Genomic DNA, 12,952 nt, shown 5'->3' on the forward strand with positions numbered 1-12,952 from the left:
GAGAAGAGGGCTTCCCTGGTGGCGCAGTGGTTGAGAGTCCGCCTGCCGATGCAGGGGACGCGGGTTCATGCCCCGGCCAGGGAGGATCCCACATGCCGCGGAGCGGCTGGGCCCGTGAGCCATGGCCGCTGAGCCTGTGCATCTGGAGCCTGTGCTCCGCAATGGGAGAGGCCACAACAGTGAGAGGCCCGCGTAATGCAAAAAAAAAAAAAAAAAGAGGAGAAGACCGAGACACACAGTGAGAACACCATGTGATGACAGAGGCAGAGACTGGAGTGAAGCAGCTGCAAGACAAGGAATGCCAAGGATTGCCATCCACCAGAAGCTGGAAGAGGCAATCCACCAGAGTTTCACACAGAACACAACCCTGTAACACCTTAATTTTGGACTTTTTGCCTCCAAAACTGTGCGAGAATAAATTTCTGTTGTTTTAGTTCACCTAGTTTGTGGTACTTCGTTAAGGTGGTGCTGGAAAACTAATACATATTTTAAAAGAAAAAAAGAAAGAAATCTGCAGTAAGAAAGAAAAAAATATTACAGATATAGTTGAAGCCCTCTTCACAGTCCCCACCCCCCAGCTAATTTGCTCCCTCTCACCATAGAGGTAACCACTATCCTTAATTTCTTGTTTATCATTCTATTGCTTGTTTTTATACATTTGCTGTGTATGTATGAATCATAAGCATTTCGCATGTTTTTAAACCTTATATAAACAGAATCATGTGTAAGTTTTCTTTCATAATATTTTTCACTTGATTTGTGCTTGTCAGATGAGTTCGTGTTGTTACGTGCAGCTCTGATACATTAATTTTCATCATTGTACGGAATTCCATTGTATGAACAAAGCATAATTTCTTTATTCACTGTTTTGTAAGTGGGCTTTTAGGATATTCCCCACACACACACACCCTTTTTTTTTTTTTAACCACTATTACAAACATTGCTGCTATGAACATCTTGGAACACAAGTCAACGTTTCTTAAGGATGTATTCCTAAGAGTAGAATTGCCAAGTCTTAGAAAACGTGTATCTTCAACTTGACAAGACAGTGCCAAGCATCTCTCTGAAGTGATGCCCCAATTCACACTCACACCAATAGTATGAGCTCCAATTGCTGCATATGTTCCTCTGTGACCTTTGGCATTTTCAGGCAAAAGAGATTTACCATGAAGCAAATGAAGCTTAAGGACCTTTCATTAGCTTGGGCCCCTTCAAAAGGCCCATAGCTAACTTTGTGTTTGTAATTTTGTATTCTTTTTCTTAAAATGAGCCCTACCAATTGCATAAGCTCAGGGTCCACCAAATCTAGTTATAGGTTCATACCTGCTGACAGGTGTGAAATGGATCTCATTGTGGTTTTAATTTACTTTTCCCTGATTACTAGTGAAATCACTAGTGAAATTACTTGGGTAAAAGTGCGGACATGCTTACTTGTATAGAAAACAGTACCTTCTACTGGACTCACATAAGTAAATGCTTTTTCTGTATTCAAAAGCAAAATTTTCCTAAAGGCCTGTGGGTTTTTTTTAAAGTAACTCTTTGTCTTGTTTCTCAGCAATTACTTTGTATTTTAGAATCTAGCCATATAGCCAAATGCAGCAAGATAAGCCCCGTATGAAGAGCATATACACCAAGTTAAGCCCTGCTCTCATACCGACTTTTGGGGAGCCCATGCTGTGGGTCACCTCAAGTAAAGCTCACATGATGAAGTCTTCCTGACAGGCCACCTGGTAAACCTCCTTGGATAGGATAAATATGGATGCACTCCATTACATACTCTGGTTTACCATAAGGAATTTTCCAGCAGGCTATGCTTTATACCAGTAAGATATGGATATTGGTTGTGGGAATTAAAAAAATGAGTTTGCCATAACTTTAATTTTCTGGGTTAGAAACATGAAATGCTATTATTTTAAGAGATATACCTATCCCTACAATAAGGAATATAACATGTCTGCCAGATCCAGTTTATAAAAATAGAAAAATATTAAATATACTAGAAAGTCTAACCCTTGGAAAGCACAAAATAACCAACTAATTCTGGATTTACTTGATATACCTAGTTCAGTAGTATTTTGTTGAAAAAAGTTAACATTGAATGTTCATTAAAATGTACTCAAATATACATTACAGGGTTTTCATAGTTTTTTCTTTTTCTTTTTTTTTTTTTTTTGCGGTATCCGGGCCTCTCACTGTTGTGGTCTCTCCCGTTGCGGAGCACAGGCTTCGGACGTGCAGGCTCAGCGGCCATGACTCCCGGGCCCAGCCGCTCCGCGGCAAGTGGGATCTTCCCGGACCGGGGCACGAACCCATGTCCCCTGCATGGGTAGGCGGACTCTCAACCACTGTGCCACCAGGGAAGCCCCTATAGTTTTTTCTTAAAGCAGTGACATTTCCCCAAATAATTTAAAAGTGATCCTCTTCCTAATGTAATGTAGTTTTCACAAGTAGTGTGTTTATTTGCTATCCTTACTATATTTCCAAATAGAATTAAAATGTTTGAGCACATCCTTTTCAGAAAGGTATGAAACTATTGTAAATAGAGCTGCAATGAACATTTTGGTACATGACTCTTCACAGACCTACTAGAGAATGGACTTGATGATATTGGGAGGGGGAAGGGTGAGCTGTGACAAAGCGAGAGAGAGGCATGGACATATACACACTACCAAACATAAGGTAGATAGCTAGTGGGAAGCAGCCGCATAGCACAGGGAGATCAGCTCGGTGCTTTGTGACCACCTAGAGGGGTGGGATGGGGAGGGTGGGAGGGAGGGAGATGCAAGAGGGAAGAGATATGGGAACATATATATATGTATAACTGATTCACTTTGTTATAAAGCAGAAACTAACACACCATTGTAAAGCAGTTATACCCCAATAAAGATATTATTAAAAAACAGAAAAAAAAGAAAGTTATGAAACTAAACAAAAATAATTTTAAATGCTCATTAGAATGAATACTTGTTATGCTCCTTTTTCTAGGAATCAAAACTTGAGTCATTATTCAGAAATGCTTTTTAATTTTAATTATCTTTAAATCTAGAATCAAGTGAAACATATTAAATGCTGGGTCCAGTTTTCTTCCATCTTTCAGAGCTTCATGGAATAAGAAACTAATCTAGTACAAACGGAAGATTAAATATTTCCGGGCAATGCAGAGATAGTGAATAAATTATGTATCCGTGGACTTCACATCAGTCCAGCAGAGTTGGAGTTCTGCACATTAGGAATGGAATAGGATCAGCCTAACATTGTTTGGGGTCGGTTTTCTTTTGCTGTATTTTTTTGAATGAGGATGGGGGCCCAGGTGTCCTTATGAAGCTGTGGTCGACAAGAGTTTGTGGGAGAAGCACCAGTGTTCTGCTGTGTTCCTGCCTCTGGCAACACAACAGCAAGCACCAGTTTTTAATAGAGTAGCCCTCACATTAAATAAAACCATCATAGACTATATTGTGCAGTTATGTTGCTAATTTTCCTTTGAAATATAAAATATTTTAAGCTTTTTTTTTTGTTTTTGGTCAAAAGTGGTAACATCTTAATACAAATAAAAACCTTTTTGTGGTTGTAAGATTTAGCTTATAAATCATTCAGATTGAAGTGAAGGTTTACCAGGTCATTGTTAATGACTTAGTCTATTAAGAAGGTTTACCAGGTCATTGTTAATGAATTAGTCTATATGTATTTTTGTAAAGTAAAAGCACTTGTAGATTTTTAATCAGTACTATATGCCTGTTTTGCAGAAATAAAATGCTGCTTAGAGATTCTCTTTAAATATTTATTTTTGTACTCAAATGTGTTTTCTGTTGATTTATGGAATGTTCTGTACAAAGCTGTATGGTTGTACTGTTGGGCTAGATACTTTTGTTTTTTAAGATCTGGACTTAGCCAAGTATATGTGACCATATTAAAAACAATATCTTTGTTATTAAAAATGTGATTGCATAAAAAAATAGTCTGATTACTAGTGAAATTACTAGTGAACATCTTTTCAGATGTTAGTTGGCACTTCAAGTTTTCTGTAGGTTGACAGTTTGTATTGAGTTTTTGCCTTTTGTCTTATAGACTTGTAGGAGTTCTTTATATACTCTGGACATTAATCCTTTAAGACTTAATTGGGGCAAATATCCAGTTTGGAGCTGGTCTTCACTATTGTTATAGGTGTATTTCATGTTTCAATTTTAATGGAGCAGGATTTATCAATCTTTTTCTTTATGATGAGCACATTTTTTGTGACTTGTTTAAGAAATACTGTTAGCCTAAGGTTATAATGGTATTACTTTGTCTTCTAAAAATTTTGCTTTTTACATTGAGATCTTTAGGAAACTTGAAAATTTTTGTGTGTGTATGGTATGAAATTGTATCTGTTTGATTTGTTCCATGTGGATCACCAGTTCTTTCAGTACCAGTTACTGAATAGTCCATCCTTTCACAGCTGTAATGCAACATCAATCATATCTCAAATTTCAATATGTTTCTGGGCCTTCTGTTCTGTTCCATTGGTATATTTGTCTCCCATAGCACAAATAAAGCACTGTCATAAGTACTAAAACTTTGTAATAAAGCTTTACATCTGGCAGAGTAAGTCTCCCCACTTTTCCATCTTCAAAATTGTCTTGACTTTCTTGGTTCTTTGTGCTTCCATACAAGTATTTCCATACATGTTTTATTTATGATAAGTATTTCCAGTCCTATAAAAAAAACTTTCAGATTTTTATTGCAATAACATTTAATGTAATAAATTAATTTGGGGAAAACATCTGCATGACACTGAGTCCTCACATCCATGAAGATGTATGGCTTCATATTTTTCTCAGATTTCCTTTTCATCCCCTAATGATGTTTTGCCATTTTCTCCATAAAGTTCTTATATGTCTTTAGATTAAAATTTATTCCTAGTGACCTTGTCCCTATGGTGAACCACAGCCACCCCCCTGCCTCTGCAGGACACCCTCTAACACTAGCAGAGGGCAGAAAGCAGAAGCAAGAAGAACTACAATTCTGCAGCCTGTGGAAGGAAAACCACATTCACAGAAAGACAAACAAAATGAAAAGGCAGAGGACTTTATACCAGATGAAGGAACAAGATAAAACCCCAGAAAAACAAATAAATGAAGTGGAGATAGGCAACCTTCCAGAAAAAGAATTCATAATAATCATAATGAAGATGATCCAGGGCCTCGGAAAAAGAATGGAGGCAAAGATCGAGAATACGCAAGAAATGTTTAACAAAGACCTAGAAGAATTAAAGAACAAACAAACAGAGATGAACAATACAATAACTGAAATGAAAGATACACTAGAAGGAATCAATAGCAGAATAACTGAGGCAGAAGAACGGATAAGTGAAGTGGAAGACAGAATGGATGAATTCACTGCCACAGAACAGAATAAAGAAAAAAATATTAAAAGAAATGAAGACAGGCTAAGAGACCTCTGGGACAACATTAAACGCAACAACGTTCACATTATAAGGGTCCAAGAAGGAGAAGAGAGACAAAAAAGACCCAAGAAAATATTTGAAGAGATTATAGTCAAAAACTTCCCTAACATGGGAAAGGAAATAGCCACCCAAGTGCAGGAAGCACAGAGAGTACCAGCAGGATAAACCCAAGGATAAACATGCCAAGACACATAGTAATCAAATTGACAAAAATTAAAGACAAAGAAAATTATTGAAAGCAACAAGGGAAAAACAACATACAAGGGAACTCCCATAAGGTTAACAGCTGATTTCTCAGCAGAAACTCTACAAGCCAGAAGGGAGTGGCACAATATATTTAAAGTAATGAAAGGGAAGAACCCACAACCAAGATTACTCTACCCGGCAAGGATCTCATTCAGATTCGACAGAGAAATCAAGAGCTTTACAGACAAGCAAAAGGTAAGAGAATTCAGCACCACTAAACCAGCTCTACAACAAATGCTAAAGGAACTTCTCTAAGTGGGAAACAAGAGAAGAAAAGGACCTACAAAAACAAACCCAGGGCTTCCCTGGTGGCTCAGTGGTTGAGAGTCTGCCTGCTGATGCAGGGGACACAGGCTCGTGCCCTGGTCCGGGAAGATTCCACATGCCATGGAGCAGCTAGGCCCGTGAGCCATGGCCGCTGAGCCTGCGCATCCGGAGCCTGTGCTCTGCAACGGGAGAGGCCACAACAGGGAGAGGCCTGCATACCGCAAAAAAAAAAATTAAGAAAATGGCAAGAGGAACATACATATCAATAATTACCTTAAATGTGAATGGATTAAATGCTCCAACCAAAAGACACAATCTTGCTGAATGGATACAAAAACAAGACCCATATATATGCTGTCTACAAGAGACCCACTTCAGACCTAGGGACACATACAGACTGAAAGTGAGGGGATGGAAATAGATATTCCATGCAAATGGAAATCAAAGGAAAGCTGGAGTAGCAATACTCATATCAGATAAAATAGACTTTAAAATAGAGAATGTTACAAGAGACAAGGAAAGACACTACATAATGATCAAGGGATCAATCCAAGAAGATATAACAATTATAAATATATATGCACCCAACATAGGAGCACCTCAATACATAAGGCAACTGCTAACAGCTATAAAAGAGGAAATCAACAGTAACACAATAATAGTGGGGGACTTTAACACCTCACTTACACCAATGGACAGATCATCCAGACAGAAAATTCATAAGGAAATGCAAGCTTTCAATGACACAATAGACAAGATAAATTCAATTGATATTTATAGGATATTCCATCCAAAAACAGCAGATTACACTTTCTTCTCAAGTGCACATGGAACATTCTCCAGGATAGATCACATCTTGGGTCACAAATCAAATCTCAGTAAATGAAAGAAAACTGAAATCATACAAGAATCTTTTCTGACCACAGAGCTATGAGATTAGAAACCAATTACAGGGGAAAAAAACGTAAAAAACACAAACATATGAAGGCTAAACAATATACTACTAAATAACCAAGAGATCACTGAAGAAATCAAAGAAGAAATCAAAAAATACCAAGAGACAGATTACAACAAAAACATGATGATCCAAACCTAGGGGATGCAGCAAAAGCAGTTCTAAGAGGGAAGTTTATAGCAACACAAGCCTACGTCAAGAAACAAGAAAAATCTCAAATAAACCATCTACCTTACACCTAAAGGAACTAAAGCAAGAAGAACAAAGAAAACCCAAATTTAGGAGAAGGAAAGAAATCATAAACATCAGAGCAGAAATAAATGAAATAGAAACAAAGAAAACAATAGCAAAGATCAATAAAAATAAAAGCTGGTTCTTTGAGAAGATAAACAAAACTGACAAACTTTTAGCCAGACTCATCAAGAAAAAGAGGGAGAGGACTCAAATCAATAAAATTAGAAATGAAAAAGGAAAAATTACAACAGACACCACAGAAATACAAAGCATCCTAAGAGACTACTACAAGCGACTCTATGCCAATAAAATGGACAACCTGGAAGAAATGGACAAATTCTTAGAAAGGTATAACTTTCCAAGACTGAACCAGGAAGAAATAGGAAATATGAACAGACTATTCACAAGTAATGAAATTGAAACTGTGATTAAAAATCTTCCAACAAACAAAAGTCCAGGACCAGATGGCTTCACAGATGAATTCTATCAAACATTTAGAGAAGAGCTAACACCCATCCATCTCAAACTCTTCCAAAAAACTGCAGAGAAGGAACACTCCCAAACTCATTCTATGAGGCCACCATCACCCTGATACTAAAACGAGACAAAGATACTACAAAGAAAGGAAATTACAGACGAATATCACTGATGAATATAGATGCAAAAATCCTCAACAAAATACTAGCAAACAAAATCCAACAACACATTAAAAGGATCACACACTGGGCTTCCCTGGTGGCGCAGTGGTTGAGAGTCTGCCTGCTGATGCAGGGGACACGGGTTCGTGCCCTGGTCTGGGAGGATCCCACATGCCGTGGAGTGGCTGGGTCCATGAGCCATGGCTGCTGAGCCTGCACATCCAGAGCCTGTGCTCCACAGCAGGAGAGACCACAACAGTGAGAGGTCCGCGTACCGCAAAAAAAAAAAAAAAAAAAAAAAAAAAGGATCATACACCATGATCAAGTGGGATTTATCCCAGGGATACAAGGGTTCTTCAATATATGCAAATCAATCAATGTGATACACCATATTAAGAAACTGAAGAATAAAAACCATATGATCATCTCAATAGATGCAGAAAAAGCTTTTGACAAAATTCAACACCCATTTATGATGAAAATTCTCCAGAAAGTGGACATACAGGGAGCCTACCTCAACATAATAAAGGCCATATAGGACAAACCCACAGCCAACATCATTCTCAATGGTGAAAAACTGAAAGCATTTCTTCTAAGATCAGGAAAAAGACAAGGTTGCCCACCCTCACCACTGTTATTCAACATAGTTTTGGAAGTCCTAACCACGGGAATCAGAGAAGAAAAAAAAATAAAAGGAATTCAAATCCGAAAAGAAGAAGTAAAACTGTCACTGTTTGCAGATGACATGATAATATACATAGAGAATCCTAAAGATGCCACCAGAAAATTACTAGAGCTAGTCAATGAATTTGATAAGTTGCAGGATACAAAATTAATACACAGAAATCTCTTGCATTCCTATACACTAAAAACGAAAGATCAGAAAGAAAAATTAAGGAAACAATCCCATTCACCATTGCACCAAACAGAATAAAATACCTAGGAATAAACCTACCTAAGGAGGTAAAAGACCTGTATGCAGAAAACTATAAGACACTGATGAAGAAATCAAAGATGAAACAAGCAGATGGAGAGATATACCATGTTCTTGGATGGGAAGAATCAATATTGTGAAAATGACTATACTACCCAAAGCAATCTACAGATTCAATGCAATCCCTATCAAATTACCAGTGGCATTTTTTACAGAACGAGAACAAAATTTTTTTTAATTTGTATGGAGACACAAAAGACCCCGAATAACCAAAGCAGTCTTGAGGGAAAAAAACGGAGCTGGAGGAATCAGACTCCCTGACTTCAGACTATACTACAAAGCTACAGTAATCAAGACAATATGGTACTGGCACATAAACAGAAACATAGATCAGTGGAACAAGATAGAAAGCCCAGAGGTAAACCCACGCACCTATGGTCAACTAATCTATGACAAAGGAGGCAGGGATATACAATGGAGAGAAGACAGTCTCTTCAATAAGTGGTGCTGGGAAAACTGGATAGCTACACATAAAAGAATGAAATTAGAACACTTCCTAACACCATACACAAAAATAAACTCAAAATGGATTAAAGACCTAAATGTAAGACCAGACACTATAAAACTCTTAGAGGAAAACATAAGAAGAACACTCTTTGACATAAACCACAGCAAGATCTTTTTTGATCCACCTCCTAGAGTAATGGAAATAAAAACAAAAATAAACAAATGGGACCCAATGAAATGTAAAAGATTTTGCAAAGCAAAGGAAACTACAAACAAGACAAAAGGACGACCCTCAGAATGGGAGAAAATATTTGCAAACAAATCAACAGACAAAGGATTAATCTTCAAAATATATAAACAGCTCATGCAGCTCAATATTAAAAATACAAACAACCCAATCAAAAAATGGTCAGAAGACCTAAATAGACATTTCACCAAAGAAGACATACAGATGGCCAAGAAGCACATGAAAAGCTGCTCAACATCACTAATTATTAGAGAATGCAAATCAAAACTACAATGAGGTATCACCTCACACCAGTTAGGATGGGCGTCATCAGAAAATCTACAAACAACAAATGGTGGAGAGGGTGTGGAGGAAAGGGAACGCTCTTGCACTGCTGGTGGGAATGTAAATTGATACAGCCACTACGGAGGACAGTATGGAGGTTCCTTAAAAAACTAAAAATAGACCTACCATATGACCCAGCAATCCCACTATGGGGCATATACCCAGAGAAAACCATAATTCAAAAAGACACATGCACCCCAATGTTCATTGCCACGCTATTTACAATAGCCAGGTCATGGAAGCAACCTAAATGCCCATTGACAGACGAATGGATAAAGAAGATGTGGTACATATATACAATGGAATATTACTCAGCCATAAAAAGGAACGAAATTGGGTCATTTGTAGAGACATGGATGGATCTAAAGACTGTCATACAGAGTGAAGTAAGTCAGAAAGAGAAAAACAAATATCGTATATTAACGCATGTATGTGGAACCTAGAAAAATGGCACCGATGAACTGGTTTGCAGGGCAGAAATTGAGACACAGACGTAGAGAACAAACGTATGGACACCAAGGGGGGAAAGTGGCAGGGGTGGTGGTGGTGGGATGAATTGGGAGATTGGGATTGACATATATACACTAATATGTATAAAATGGATAACTAATAAGAACGTGCTGTATAAAAAATAAATAAAATAAAATTCAAAAAAACAATTTATTTCTACTTATCTCTGTATCTTTTGTTGCTATTACCAATGGTATCTTTCTATTACATTTTTAAATTTGGTTATTGTTGGTATACAGGAATGCTTTTGATTTGCCTTTTTTCAGCTTGTATCCATAAACCTTTCAAAACTCTCTTATTTGTTCTAAAATAAATAATTTTTCATCTGATCAATGGTTCTGAAATTGTATCTTTATATGCAACGTTTTCCAGTTCTCTCAGCAAGAAACCTAAAAACACAATTTGATCAATGCACAGTAGGTCTGAATAAATGCTGTACTTTTCTTTATTGAGGTATAATTGATGTACAATATTATATGTTTCAGGTGTACAACTTAGTAATTCACAATTTTTAAAGGCTGTATTCCATGTATAGCTATAAAATATTGGCTATATTTCATATACATACAATATATGTATTGTAAAATATATTGTAGCTTATTTATTTCATATATAGTAGTTTGTACACTGTACATTTTTCTTTAAAAACAGCAGTATTATGTACTTTAAATGATGACACAACTAATTCAGTTACACAGTTAGTATATGTTTGAGCCAAATTTAAAAATACAGGTTAGATTAATTTAGAATAAACTCTGGTGACTGGTCCAAATTGTTTTGGAATTTTGTTGTACCAAATATAATTCTCTTATTTAACCGTCATTCAACCAGTTCTGTGGTAGATTCATTCTAGGTACTGGGGACAGAGTAGTGAATAAGGCAGTCAAGGTCACTGCCTGTATGGAGCTTTTATTCGAATGAGGGAGCCAAACATTAAACAAGTACTTGCAAAAATAACAGTTTATTTTTTAATTATGATGATACTTTAGGAAAGTACAGGACGCTATGAGAGAAATACCACAAGAGGAATTCACTTAGATTTGGGAGTCAAAGTGCTTCTCTCTGAGGAAGTGATATTGAACAGCCAGACAGGGAGGGAAGAGAGCATTAAAGCAGAGGAAAATATGCCTGGAAGGGGCGGGCAAATTCAGGGCACTGAAGATGCCACTATGGTTGGAAGGAAGAAAACAACAGGCAAAGCAGAGCCAGATGAGGTTGGAGAGTTGGGCAAGAGGTTATCATGCAAGACTTCGGAGTTCTTTTTTCCTAAGTACCATCATTAGTTCCCTGAAGAGTCCCAGCACGAAAAGATCATTCTAACTATTGGGTGGTAAAGAGACTGGGAGGGCTAAGAGAGGAAGCGAGAAGTGCGGCAAGAAGCTCTTGCGGGGGATGGTGGTGACTTAGGCTAGGGAGGCAAAAGTACGATGAAAATTTGTGATATATTTTGGAGGTAGATTCAGCAGGACTTGGTGATGACGCATTGGCTGGGGGTGGGGCGATTGTTTGTAAGAGAAGGTGGCAAAATGACTCTCAGATTTCTGACATGAGTTGGGGGGTGGGGTTCTTTACTAGAATGGGGAAAACTAGAGATGAAGCAGATTTGGGAGGAAACCTCAAGAGTTCAGATCCGGACGTGTCAAGATTGAGAGGCCTGTGGGGCCTCTAAGCAGAGATATTGGGTACACAGTTAAATATGTGGATCTGGAGGGCTGGACTTAGAAACCTGAAAGTCCCTGGGAGCCACGGGACTCTTAGAGCAAGAAGATAAAGAGAGAGAATAAGATAGGCTGGGACCTGGGACCCGTATCTACCAGAGTGCTTGCATTTGCACCCAGATGAACGTCTCCTCCAGCAATAGAATGCAAACATAAGGGACTAAAAATAACTGCGTTCATGCGCAGTTGGGGTAAATTATGAACAATAAGTTACAAAAAGGCCACAAACCAACTGCCACTTCTGAGGTGCCGGGAATAAAAGCAGGGTACTGCACACGATCCCTGCACACAGCACCCCCATGGGGATGGGCTGACCACCCAAGCCGCCGCTCCCGTCCGACCCAGACTCACCAACTGAGCCCTGTCCTCGCCCCGCTTAAGGACCCAGCCCACCCTCCTCAGGGAGCGAGCAAAGGAACCTGTTGCTTGTTTTTGCTCCCTCACACTGCTGCAGCAGGGGCCCCAGTAAAGCCTTGCCTGAATTTCTCGTCTGGCCTCATCAGTTTCTATTGAATAAAGAGTCCGAGGACTCAAGCTGGTACCAGAAAAGAAGGGAGTCCAGGACAGAGGGGAATGCCTAAAAAAAAAAGAGCTGGATAGAGGAGGAGTTGGCAAAGAAGCATGAGGTGAAAATGGGGAGAGGTATGATTTAAAAAATTAACATTTTTAAAAGAGAGGTTTTCCAGGATGAGTAGTCAGCACAGTCAAATGCTAAGAGGTTAAGTAAGATGAAAAAAAAAAATGTCATGAAGAACCTAGGGGTAAGACAGGAATAAAGACACAGACCTACTAGAGAATGGACTTGAGGATATGGGGAGGGGGAAGGGTAAGCTGTGACAAAGTGAGAGAGTGGCATGGACATATATACACTACCAAACGTAAAATAGGTAGTGGGAAGCAGCCGCATAACACAGGGAGATCAGCTGGGT

The sequence above is a fragment of the Leucopleurus acutus genome, assembly GCF_964270905.1.
Source record: "Leucopleurus acutus genome assembly, chromosome: 9".
Taxonomy (NCBI): domain Eukaryota; kingdom Metazoa; phylum Chordata; class Mammalia; order Artiodactyla; family Delphinidae; genus Leucopleurus; species Leucopleurus acutus.